This window comes from Zalophus californianus, chromosome 3 (genome assembly GCF_009762305.2).
Source record: "Zalophus californianus isolate mZalCal1 chromosome 3, mZalCal1.pri.v2, whole genome shotgun sequence".
NCBI classification, from domain to species: domain Eukaryota; kingdom Metazoa; phylum Chordata; class Mammalia; order Carnivora; family Otariidae; genus Zalophus; species Zalophus californianus.
The window spans coordinates 158,193,912-158,207,799 of record NC_045597.1 but is presented as its reverse complement, the minus strand read 5'-3'; the positions used below and the strand labels follow the sequence as shown (position 1 = coordinate 158,207,799).

Sequence of the window (13,888 nt, the reverse complement as noted above, 5' to 3'; positions counted from 1 at the left end):
CCCAAAGATACAAATGTAGTGATCTGAAGGGGCATGTGCACCCCAATGTTTATAGCAGCAATGTCCACAATGGCGAAACTATGGAAAGAGCCTACATGTCCATCAACAGATGAATGGATAAAGATGTGGTACACACACACACACACACACACACACACACACACACACACACACACACACATACACTGGAATATTATACAGCCATCAAAAAGATGAAATTTGCAACAACGTGGATGGAACTAGAGGGTATTATGCTAAGCGAAATAAGTCAATCAGAGAAAGACAAGTATCATATGATCTCACTGACATGAGGAATTTGAGAAACAAGACAGAGGATCATAGGGGAAGGGAGGGAAAAATTAAACAAGACAAAACCAGAGAGGGAGACAAACCATAAGAGACTCTTAATCTCAGGAAACAAACTGAGGGTTGCTGGAGTGGAGGGGGGTGGGAGGGATGGGGTGGCTGGGTGATGCACACTGGGGATGGTATGTGCTATGGTGAGCACTGTGAATTGTGTAAGACTGATGAATCACAGACCTGTACCCCTGAAACAAATAATACATTATATGTTAATAAAAACAATTAAAAAAAAAGGGCTGGCAATAAACCTTAACTAAAAGTCACTTTTTTTCCTCAGACTATTTTGAAGAATGTAAGTGTCTTGAAAGTCAGACTGAGAGCTAACAACAGACAAATGACTCTAACTAGAGCAAATTTTCAGACTAAGGTAAACAGTTTGAATGAACTTTATGAGAATCAATACCCACATTTCGGTATAATGCTATTAGCAGCCACAGCATAGAACCAAACAGAAATCTAAATGGTTCCACTAACTTTTAATGTTCTCCCAATGTAAATTACATTTCCAAGCTGTCTGCCATAGAATTTCACAGAGAACACTTGCACCTCACATTTTCCCCCTCTCTTTAAGTGTCATTGGATCTTACTCTCACAGAATCTCTGTGTCCTCAGCCCACTTCGCCCTTTGCTGAACAACAGAGTTAACAGGGCATTAGACCTTCTCTGTTCAGATTAGTGTGCCTTAAGCAGGTTAATTATTCCTTGTGACTATTTCCTTCTTAGGTGTATCTAGGCCTTCTCACATACTGTCTTTCTCAAATTACAGGTCTGGTCCTTATATTCATAAGATAATAGATGTCAACTTAGTCCCAAATTGTCTGCTATTTCAATCACTTCTAATTCATTTACACTGAACATCTGACCAGTGCCACTTAAAACTGGATATTTTTTTATACTTCCTTCTGTTCAGACCATAGATTAAAGTTAATAATGCTCACAACCAGATCATCGACTCAGATAATTCTCCCAGGAACAAATTTCCCAAACACGCCTTAAGGCATGTTTACAGTGCCTGATTTTATAAGCATGTCAAAGAGTCAGCGAAGTGTGGAATGCAAAAGGCAATGTCCTTATACAAAACTAACTAGTCTCAAGCTGTGATTATTCCGTTCAGTAGATCTATGACTTGGGTAAGTCACTTAGCCTCTCTGAATCTTAATTTCTGCTTCTCAATAGGAATCAATAATTCTTTTATATAATAGTGTTGCTGAGAGACTCAAAAGAAAAAGTGTTTCTGAATATTCTTTGTAAACTGTAAATGCTTATAAGGTTACTCTTTTTGAAAGAAGTACATTTCTTCATATACCTGGTCACTGCAGGACTTGACCAGGATATTGGGGGTTATCAAGAAGTTGATTCATTCTTGACCTCTGAGCATTTAAGACAAATCTTCAGCGATAAACAGAAAATATTTTAAAACAGACACATGATATTTCTATTTTAAGCCCTGAGAAGTATGACCAAAGTGGTCTGGGCTGTCTCCTTCACTGGCATTCTTTTAAAACAGGGTAGACTGTCTCCCCTAAGGCCTTATTTAATTGTGATCCTGCCTATAAGAGCCTCCTTATCCTGTGATTCAGGAAAAGGCAGGATGATTTATTATTCAATTGACTAAAACCTTGCCCGTGAAAAGAAAACAAAATTTGCTTTAGTTATGGAATGTTGGTGGGATGATTCATTAACTCAAATATATATCTGATCTTCAAGTGACAAAGATATATATTACCCAATTTATTTACAGAATAAAAAAGAATTCTGTATAGATTACAGAATATTGCTTCTTGATGCCCTGGCATTTAACAATTTAGCTCTTGCTTTTCCAGAGAGTTGTTATTTTTAATTATCCCATAGTAGTAAATTTCCTCATCCTTAAGTTAAAAAACAAGTATAAATCCTCAGCTGTTTATATGCAGTTGCACCATTAGAACACATTTAAATTCATCACAACCCACATGCTCAAAAATCTCAGATGTATGTGTGTATTTTTCCACACCATGAAGGCAGGCACCTAATGGCACTGCTGAGAAAAGGTTACTCTATCAAGTAAAATAAAGAGGGAAACTGAATTGTGATAGTAAATTAGACTGTGACTCAGCTTTTAAAGCTACCATTTGACTAGGCTTTTAAACTAATGAGATCTTTCACAAAAAAAATTATTTTTATATAAAGCAGGTCATCTTCCAAGAAAGATTATTGTCAACAGAATTATAAAACCTCTAATAGTTGCTAACAAACCTTAAGTGGGAAATTAGTGTTGCTGTAAATGCATGTATATAGTTCCCATGCCCGACGTTTGGTACCACACCAACCTTTACAGTCTTAACACTTCACACTTGACTTGAACCACTGTTCACGAGAACAAAAGTACTGTTATCAGAAGAGCTTTCTCTTACGAGCCTCTCTTACAAGCCTCTCTTCTCTGTGGTGGCATCTCCTTAAATCAAGACTTTCTCTCCTAGTAAGATAAGCCTTCAAGAGATAAATGCTTTCTATGTAGCCTAGGAAAGAATTGACCTGCTCCAAAATGCTTATTTCCTGTTTTGACCTCTAATTCCCACATGATTACAAAACTTATCCCAAAATGCCTTAAAACATGGAACTAGCAGAAAAAATACACTCAGGTTTCAACTCACGAAGGACAAACTCCAAAATTATTACAAGCCCCCAAATGAGCCAAAAACTGGCAAAAACACATGTGAACAAATAATTAGCTTGTCTGCTACTGACTAGAGTCAAGATTATTTCTATTCAAAATATGCTGGAAAATTTTCAGGGACTCCGATATTTCTCTAAGTCTGTTTGTTTTCAATGGTCATGCTATGCATTAGCTCTGAAAAGCTGAGAGGGAAGGGGGGGTGGGATTGTATTGAGTGGACAAGGAAGATGGACAACTCCAAATCTCCTTCTGAGCTTCATCACCACCACGGCCTCTTTGCCGAGCCCATAGCCTCACATCTGTGTTTCCCCCTCAAGAAGATCTTGGCAGATTGGTGGTGGAGAAGGGGAACTGTTCAGGTACACAGACAGGAGATATCCCCAAATGAAAATATTGAAGTGTTGGTAATAGATCTTCCTGTTGATAAATACAAAAAAATATCTGATGATGGAATGAGAGAAATCCACTTGCAGTTATCTATATAATGGAAAGACAGGTGCTTTTGGCACTTTCCATGAGAAACAAAGTTTGTTGTCAGTTCAGGTGTGCTTTTGTCATCTTCCAGTTCACTAGATAATTGAATTGACTCCTATAGTCATAAGGTCATTATTATAAGGAGATTATCATAAAGTATGAGGACTTTCCATTTATTTTTTTAAAAGATATCATTTATTTTGGCCAACAGACACATGAAAAAGTGCCCAACATCACTCTGCATCAGGAAATCCAAATCAAAAGCTCAATGAGATACCACTTCGCAACCAGTCAGAATGGCTAAAATTAACAAGTCAGTAAGACAGATGTTGGCGGGGATGCGGAGAAAAGGGGAACCCTCCTACACTGTTGGTGGGAATGCAAGCTGGTTGCAACCACTCTGGAAAACAATAATGGAGGTTCCTCAAACAGTTGAAAATAGAGCTACCATACGATCCAGCATTTGCACTACTGGGTATTTACCCCAAAGATACAAATGTAGGGATCCGAAGGGGTATTGTGCACCCCAATGTTTATAGCAGCAATGTCCACAAGAGACAAAACTGTGGAAAGAGCCAAGATGGTCCATCAACAGATGAATGGATAATGAAGATGTGGTATATATATACACAATGGAATATTATGCAGCCATCAAAAGGAATGAGATCTTGCCATTTGCCACGACGTGGATGGAACTGGAGGGTGTTATGCTGAGTGAAATAAGTCAATCAGAGAAAGACATGTATCATATGACCCTCACTGATATGAGGAATTCTTAATCTCAGGAAACAAACTGAATGTTACTGGGAGTGGTTGGGGGTGGGAGGGATGGGGTGGCTGTGCGATAGACATTGGGGAGGGTATGTGCTAACGGTGAGCACTGTGAATTGTGCAAGACTGTTGAATCACAGATCTGTACTTCTGAAACAAATAATGCAACATATTTTAAGAAAAAAGAAAAAGAAGAAGATAACAGGAGAGGAAGAAAAGGGAGTATGTCAGAGGGGGAGACGAACCATGGAGAGATGATGGACTCTGAAAAACAAACTGAGGGTTCTAAGGGGAGGGGGGGAGGGGGATGGGTTAGCCTGGTGATGGGTATTGAGGAGGGCACGTTCTGCATGGAGCACTGGGTGTTATGAACAAACAATGAATCATGGAACACTGCATCAAAAAACTAATGATGTAATATATGGTGATTAACATAACAATAAAAATAAAAAAAAATAAAATATATGTAATGAAGATAGAAGAATATTTTGGGAAAGGTGACATAACAATTAACTTCAGATTGTATATTTTATTTTCTAAAATTAATTGTTAATCATGTAAAAATATATGAAAGCATTCTTAAATACTACAGGTAAAAAAAAAAAAAGTGGGAGGTAAAATCAAAGTCTTTCACTGGGTCTAGGATGACTCCTAGATTTTTGGTTTGAGTGAGAAGTGAATGAAAATATTGCTGCGATATGGATTATCAGGAGAGGTGAAGTGGGAGGGAAACAGGGTTTACTTTGGGCCGTGGTGAAATTTTTAGATGACTATGGGCCATCTAGGTGAAAAGACTAGGCAGAGGAGAAGACTTTATAAAAGTTTGAGGAATAAGAGGACCAGGAGCGTGACCCATCACAGAAGCCAAAGAATAGACTTACAGGAGTGAGTGCCAGAAAATAAGATGTTAAGATGGCTTACTGGATTTAGCTGTTCAAATGTCTGCTGGTAACTCTGATTAGAGAATGTCTTTATTTTTTTAAGATTTTATTTATTTATTTGAGAGAAAACAAGAGAGGGAGAGAAAGAGGGAGAGCACAAGCAGAGGGATGGGCAGAGGAAGAGGGAAAAGCAGACTCCCCGCTGAGCAGGGAGCCCAACGTGGGGCTCAAGCCCAGGACCCTGGGATCACGACCTGCGCTGAAGGCAAATACAAAACGAACTGAGCCACCCAGGTGCCCCATCGTGAGAGAATGTCTTACTTTTGCCTTCAAGATGGTGAGGACAAGTGATGAGGGTGAGAGCAAAGGGTTTCAAGAAAAGGGAGTAGCAGGTATAATGTTCTTTGGTGGGAAAGAAGGCCAGGAGGACTCTAGCATAAATGAGGGGTAGATTGGCTCCAACTGAGACTGGAACAACAGGCAGAGGCCAAGAGTGATCATCCAGGAGAAAACTAGTCTCAAAGGTGCTGGCTTTATTAACTTGGAATGGTGATAGCTCAAGGAATGGAAATTTAGGTCTATATATATATATATATATATATATATATAATATATAATATACACATATATCTAATATATCCTGTCCAATGTGCCAGTGCCCAAATCCACATCCATGTTTGGCAGTTAGGCCATCTAGAGAAAGCCCACGCCCCACATACAAGGCCTAACCTCTTCACACAAAAACTCAAGGAGGTGGGGGAGGTTGTATCCTCACTATACCTGTTGCCGTCAAGTTTCAGGTAAGGGAAGGTTGCACACCTGTAGAATTATACCGTTAAAATTTCCAAAGTTATTTTCTCATAGTAAACTCAAATTACGTAATGTAAAGTCACCAAGAGGTGACATGACTTACTTCTGATTAATACCACGTGACCCACCTAAAGTCACTCTGTGGTGCAGTGGGGGTAGAGGTCCTGATATCCACTGCTGAGAAGTGGGTGGAGCCTGACCCAAGCTTTGTGTACCATTGGCTCTCCCTGGTGGCTCCCTAAGCCTAGCTGGTTAGAAGCTGAATAGCTATTTTATTATCCATAAAGAAAACATTCATTCCCTACAACACCTTATAATTCAACTAAAGAATCAATTAAGGCAATGCTAACAGTATGCATGCACATATCTCTTGACGAATTAAGTTTTATATCTGTATTTAACATGCATCTCATTTATAAAAGGTGATCCATTTAATAAAATACACTAAATTAAAGCCATCTTCTTTAGGAAACCTACTCCAATATGTATACACTGTGGCAGAGATAGAAAACTAGTTGAATTATAGGAAGCCAGTGACAATCTAAATATTCTCTAAAATGACATCTTCTCTTAAAAAAAAGAAATAACATCTTCTCTTATATGACTCTTCTCATTTGAAAGCAAAAATAACTGATATTCTACAGGCAAACATGGGCATAGAGTGTAGAAAGTCCATTCAGGGTAGGTTCTTAGTACCATTGATTTGTTTTGCTGAGCAGAGGAAGGTTCCTTTGTGCTAAATCTCACTGCAATCATTCACTCAGAACTCGTTAAGAAATGACTCAATAAAAATTATTATCTCAAGCTCTTTTGCTACATGGTTTCTATCCAGGGCTTTCCTGAAAGTATGACTCTTATTATGCATGTCCAATATATTATTCAAAATAGAGCATTTGATTATACAAAGATCAAGTACCTACTATGGCACTGTCCTAGTGGCCGGTTCTTTGAATAATCATTAACCCCAAAAGTAATGTTGCCTGGAATAAATGCTTTGTCTCCATCACTCTTTTAATATACAGGTTTTTATAAATGATAAAGTTAGTAAAAACAATGACAAAATTATCAAATTTGATAATTCGAGAAAAGCATATAACAAATGCTTCTAAATAGAGAAAAACAGGGGTGCCTGGCTAGTTCATCAGTAGAGCATGCGACTCTGATCTCAGGATTGTGAATTTGAGCCCCCACGTTAGGTGTAAAAGATTACTAAATAAAAAATAAATAAAATCCACAAACATTTAATAAATAAATAAGCAACTTTACATAACATTAAGAATGCTGAATAACCAAGACCACAAAGGGGAACAGAAGCTGATAAGGGCAATATGAAAAAGAAGTACTATGTCAACTTATATATAGTTATATATCTTTAACATTAGAGCCTTTACTGAGATATTGAAAAACAGACAAGGTGCAAACAAGGCATTGAAGAAATGTCCAAAATCTATAAAGCTGGTCTTCAGAAAAATAAGTTAAAAGCATTGCCATTTGGGCGCCTGGGTGGCTCAGTCGGTTTAAGCATCTGCTTTCGGCTCAGGTCATGATCCCAGGGTCCTGGGATCGAGTCCCACATCGGGCTCCCTGCTCGGCGGGAAGCCTGCTCTCCCTCTCCCACTCCCCCTGCTTGTGTTCCTGCTTTTGCTGTGTCCTCTCTCTGTCAAATAAATAAATAAAATCTTAAAAAAAAAAAAGCATTGCCATTTGACAAGAAAATGAATACAACTTCCACATGGAGCCTCCATATAATTTATGTCATGGAAATAAATCTTAAATCACACAGCTCGACCTAGAACTCCGTTATTCCTAGATGTGCTAGAAAGACCTTGTCACTAACAGTGTGGTTTGTAAAAGTTTGCTGCAGGAACCCAGAAGATGGCATCAGGCAGGCTTAGTGACACCAAGATCCTGTTGCCATGTTCCCTAGCAGGGTGTCCCCCTTATCTGCAGTTTTACTTTTCAGTTAAACAAGGCATAGAAGTAAATGATCCTCCTCTGACATACTGTCAGAAGGTCAATAGTAACCTAACAACCATGTCACCGTGCCTCCATCATTCACCTCGCTTCATCTCATCATATAGGCATTTTATTATTGCAACAATCATCACAGGAAGAAGAGGGGTGAGTACAGCACAATAAGATATTTTGAGACCATATTCACATAGTTTTCATTACACTATGTAGCTACAATTGTTTTTTATTAGTTATTATTGCTAATCTCTTACTGTACCTAATGTATTAAACTGAACTTTATTATTGGATGTGTATATAGGAACAAACATAGTTATCTATAAGGTCAGTACTATCTGTGGTTTCAGGCATCCACTAGGGGTCCTTGAACATATCTCCTGTGGATAAGGGGCAGGGTCACTGTAAGTGCTAAAAGACAGCAAAGCATTTTATTCACCAGAATAGTACTGGATTTTCAGTAGATTAATGATTTTATAATGCCTGATAAAATAACTGGAATTGCAAAATCAAGATTAAGGAGTCACAATTCTATGGTTTTCATTTTTGAGACAAAGGTTTCTTTATCCTCCTCTAGACAATAATGTTTGTCTCAAACTAACAAGGCTTTGGTTTGAAATTTTTAACAAAAACTGGGAAGAAATTGACTCAAAAAATGGTAAGAGTAATTAGTAAACAACCCCAAAATATCCTCTCTGTGTCACAGTTTAAAGAATATCATATCCTGATTTTATATACTTAAATGTTATTTATTAAAGATCTGAAACAAACCTACTTATATGATGTTTATTCAACAACAGTAAAGGTGAAGAATTCTCTCTCCCTATACCTTTTCTATATGCTTCATCTCTGTGATTCATTCAAGAAGCAAAACCATTAAACCTAATAAAATTACTGACTGTTCATTGCAGATCAACAGTCACAGGTAAAATCAAAGACTATTTCATTTGTTTGAATTTTTTTTCATCTGTACGGAAATTACTCCATGTAGGTCAGGAGATCCAGCCAGGTAACAGCTTCAGAAGCCCACGTCCTCCAGATGTTCAATTCCTTCTATAGTTTCATTGATTGCTGCCATTTCTGTTTTCCCTTACAGCATTAGGGCACAAACCCTGTGGTTGTTTGTTGTGAAACCTTACTGACTGACAGACTTTGTATTCTCAACTTACTTCCCCTCAAGTCCACAAGCACAGATGTTCCTTTATAGTGTCAACAGTTTTCATGGAAAAGGCCTTGTTTCTCACTTAAATGTTACTAATCTCTGCTTGTATCCTTCATGATCCACTACTGTGTATACAGTTACAAGGAGCATTAACACTCCCATTTTTCTAGTCAAAAACATGACCTTTTTCAACTAACCCCAACTGTCGCATGTAATACATGCTTTTGCTTATTATAAATCCCAGGAGAATTTGTTACATTACTGTGCCTTAGAAGCGTCAGTATGAACAAAGGGAAGTGGATACTAATAAAAGGTACCTAACGATTATTCAACAGCCTCCGAGGAATGACATGTCCAAGACAGATGTCCACCTCACACTCAAAAACAATACAATTCATCGGTGCCAAGAACCAAGTGGGCCTGGAGACTGAGATAGGATTCTGTCCTCTCTTGCGAGACTCCCCACACAGCAGGGCCTGAGGATCTGGCTGAACTTATAGCAGCATAGACTGTTGTTTTTGGTGTGAGGATTCCCGAGAGGTGCTCCTTATGGAAAACCGCTTGACATGGTCCCTAAAGAAAGTCTGTAATGAAGAATAAGTAAACGTATTCTTTTAATGCCTGTATCTAATCCATCTCTTCCAGTGTATTATTGTAGAGATTGAACGTAATGCCCTAATTAGTTCATAGGTATAAGCCCATAACTCGATGCTTTATTGAGGTATCCATCAGAAATTGATAAATGTGGTTAGGCCTTCAAATCTAGGCATAATTTTGAATGCATAATTATACATGCATGATTTTTTTCACTCAACTAATGTTGCATATTTACTTAAATTTACTTGATCTGAAAAATCAAAATATCAACAGAATGGAACATTCTCAGATAGAGTTCATTTCAAAAATGTTCCTGACAAAATTTTCTATTTTTCATTTGGTGCTAAATAGCCAGTTTACAGAACAGTTTGTCCTTCATTGTAACTTTTCAATGTTTAAGGGTTATATTTACCATCAAATATGAGACACCAATGTATTATTGACATTGGTTTTAGTCACTGGCATTTCCTCTAATCATCCAAATTTGAATAAAGCATATTTAAAAGTGAAAAGTATATTTCAATACTATAGAGTTCTACCACTTGTTATCATAGGGTGTTAGTAGAGTCGAGTTTCAGAAACACTCATAGAAATAAAAAAATTCATTCAGAATTTGAAAGTTGCTAGGAGAGTAGATCTTAAAAGTTCTCATCACAAGAAAAATACTGTAACTGTGTGGTGAGGAATGTTAAATAAACTTATTCTAGTAATCATTTCACAAATACACATATATCAAATCATTATGTTGTACACCTAAAAACTAATAACATGTTATATATCAATTATATCTCAACTAAAAAGAAAATCATTTAGAGTTATATTAGACTAAATGGAAATAAGAGATATAATCAGCCTAGCTTCATAGCATAAAGTTTTATTAACAAAAATAGAATTCAAAAAATGGTCTTCTAGGAATTCATAGTTTTTTGTGCAATATTTGGTAAGGACAAGATTTCAGAGTAAATATATACATATATATCATTTATAAGTTCCAAATAGGGTATATAGAAAACATAACTATTAATAATATTTCTTAGAGATGGAATCAGTGCCATTGTACTATATAGTAATAGATACATGTAGGTTTCTCATTAAGAAAAAAAATCCTACAGAAAATTTAAAAACAATGAATGTATTTTTAAAAACCCATTTTCTAAATTTGTGTGACTTGGGACATGGAGATTAAATGTCAATTTAATAAAAGCACAATTCTATTCAAACTTAAGAAACAATTCATTTATAGACTAAATCCATTCTTCCTGGATTTGGAGAAGTCTAGTCTGCCATTTAATAAATATATGTATATGTTAACAAGTGGACCATTTCTTGCACTTGTATTAAGTCTTTATAGATTCTAAAACTTACATTTAAATTACTTTAAACTTCCCAGTTGAGTATTTTTCTGTAATAAATATCTAAAAGAAATCTCTAAGCTTTTTATAAGGATAGATCCATGAACTACAAATAAAATAAAAATTCTCTTGACCCAATGCAATGTGCAAACACATTCTTAATGCTTTTTCTCTCTTATAGTGATAATTGAATATGCTCTTCAGGATTAATGACCTTAGAGATATAAAAGCTTTGGCTCAAATAGCCAACCTGACCTGAACATCAAGATGAATCTGATTAAAGGTTTCAAGTTTTATCCATAACTTCCGGAATGGGTTTAGAACCGTCTAGCACTTTAATCCTTATTGTATGACTCTGATTAACTGAACATCAGCATCTGTCCATGTGCAACAAACAGATGGCAGTTCTCAGAGAATGCATATTCTCAGCACAAAGACTCTAAGGATGAATGCCTCACCCCTGCCCAACCACTGATAACCCAGTGACGGTTGCCATGGTCAAAGTGGAACCAAATAATTGTCTTAATTTAGAAAAATGTAAAAGGAAACTGTTAAGGATAGTTTTTATTTGTGATAATAAAACTCAGAGTCCATAAATAACTTTTTTAAAGATTTTATTTATTAATTTGAGAAAGAGAGAGAGAGCGTACAAGCAGGGGGAGCGGCAGGCAGAGGGAGAAGCAGACTCCCTGCAGAGCAGGGAGCCAATGCTGACTTGATTCCCAGGACCCTGGGATCATGACCTGAGCCGAAGGCAGACATTTAACTGACTGAGCCACCAGGCACCCCATAAATACCTTTTGATAGAAATTACTGAAATAATTAAATTCCTTCCCTAAAGCATTGGATTAGGGACTAATGGATTTTAGTCTCATCATCTCCACCTACTTACACGACTTTTTGTGCAAAAGTTCTATGTCTATTGTTTTTATTTGTCAAAAGAATATAATTCCTAGCTGAAATCATAGGGCTATCTCAAGGATCCAAGGAAATAAAGCATGCTAAAGCACTTTGAAAAGCATAAAACTGCCAAAACAGAATTTTAGATACAATCTCAGTTAAGAATATAAGTAAAGCATGGGAATGTATTAAAAGAGCAATAAATTCTTCAAAAGGAAAGGTTTTATTCCAGGAATGTAAGAATGGATCAACATTAGGCATGCCATCAATTTCAATAAATAAATGGTTAAAAGAGAAAAACAATAGGATTATGCCTATAAATTCCCCAAAAGGCAATTGATAAAATACAACATTAATTCCCAGCAAAACTCTCTATAAAATGAGAAAAGAAGAAAACTTCCTTAACATGACCAAAATCCTATTTCAGAATCCTAGAGGAAATATACCAACTGGTAAAAATTTAGAAGCATTCTCATTAAAACAAAAAAGAAACAAAACAAAAACCTTATTATTTGCTCTATATTTGAACATAATTTTGGATATTTAAACCAAAACAATAAGACAAGGATAAGAAATTAAGTGTAAAATATTGTAAAGGAGGTGAAAGATCATTACTATTTACAGAGAATATAATTATATACCTAGAAAATCCAAAATGATCAACTGAAAAATGATCAGAACTAATAAAAGTGATGGTGGCAAAATAAAATATAAACAATAAAAAAATTAGGGGCACCTGGGTGGCACAGTTGGTTAAGTGGCCATCTCTTGGTTTCAGCTCAGGTCAAGATCTTGGGGTTAGGCCTCACACTCAGCAAAGAAGTCTGCTTGAGATTCTCTCTCCCTCTCCCTCTGCCTTTTCCACTCATTCTCTGTCTCTCTCTAAAATAAATGAATAAGGGGCGCCTGGGTGGCTCAGTTGTTAAGCATCTGCCTTCAGCTCAGGTCATGATCCCGGGGTCCTGGGATCGAGCCCTACATCGGGCTCCCTGCTCTGCGGGAAGCCTGCTTCTCCCTCTCCCACTCCCCCTGCTTGTGTTCCCCCTCTCACTGTGTCTCTCTCTGTCAATAAGCATTTTTTATACTCTGAAGTTTGCATGCTTGCCTGACTTAGTATTTCTGAATTGATCCCTGGCCCTCTTTTTTTTTTAAAGATCTAACTTGTGTTGATTTTCACTGAAATCATATGGTTCTGTCATTACTCTTATAAATTTGAAACTTAACCTTTGGGGTAACTAGGATGATAAGCTTGTAAAATGTTTGTTGCCTTTTGCTTTTATCTTCAGTGTATCTCCTTAATCCTCTTTCGATCTGATTCATTTAACTTGTTATGATGAGAATAAGGTGTAACCTTGTGGCTAAAGACTTGCAAAGAATGGAGGCGTTCTCAAAATAGTGACATGTTATCTGCAGACACAGATTGAACATTAGGTTTGAGAATAAAGATCCTTGATACTTAAAAAAATAAAATAAATCTTTAAAAAAATAAAAAATAAAATAAATGAATAAATCCTTAAAAAAAAAAAAGTCTTATACATCAGCCTGCTTCTAAATGTAATGACATAGGTGGGTGGAGGTGAGGGGACTCCTACTCAAATTAACAAAAGGTATTGTAATCCAGCCAAGAACAAACTCAATAAGATATCTGCAAATATTGTATAGAATTTTATTTCATTTAAAGTCAAAAAAGAAGGATCAAATAAATGAAAACAGAAAAAATACTTAACTGGAAAGTAATATTGACAAAATTCCACTAATTAGTAGACAAATAAAAAAAATTGTTATAAAAAGCCCAGTGGGAGATGGAAGTGGCATTTCAAATAACAAAGGAAACAATATTATTCAATTATTAATGATGAAAAAATTCACTATCCATTTGAACAAAAAAAACTAGATTTTTCCTTTATGCCAGACCAAAAAATAATTTTAGATTAAAGATTAAATAAAATATGTA

At 36.4% G+C, this 13,888-nt stretch overlaps 1 protein-coding gene across 5 annotated transcripts in view; it reads right to left on the bottom strand.

Moving 5' to 3' along the window:
- Positions 1-13,888, bottom strand: part of PLCL1 (phospholipase C like 1 (inactive)) — a 339,289-nt gene that overhangs the window by 89,368 nt on the left and 236,033 nt on the right. The window lies entirely within an intron of this gene.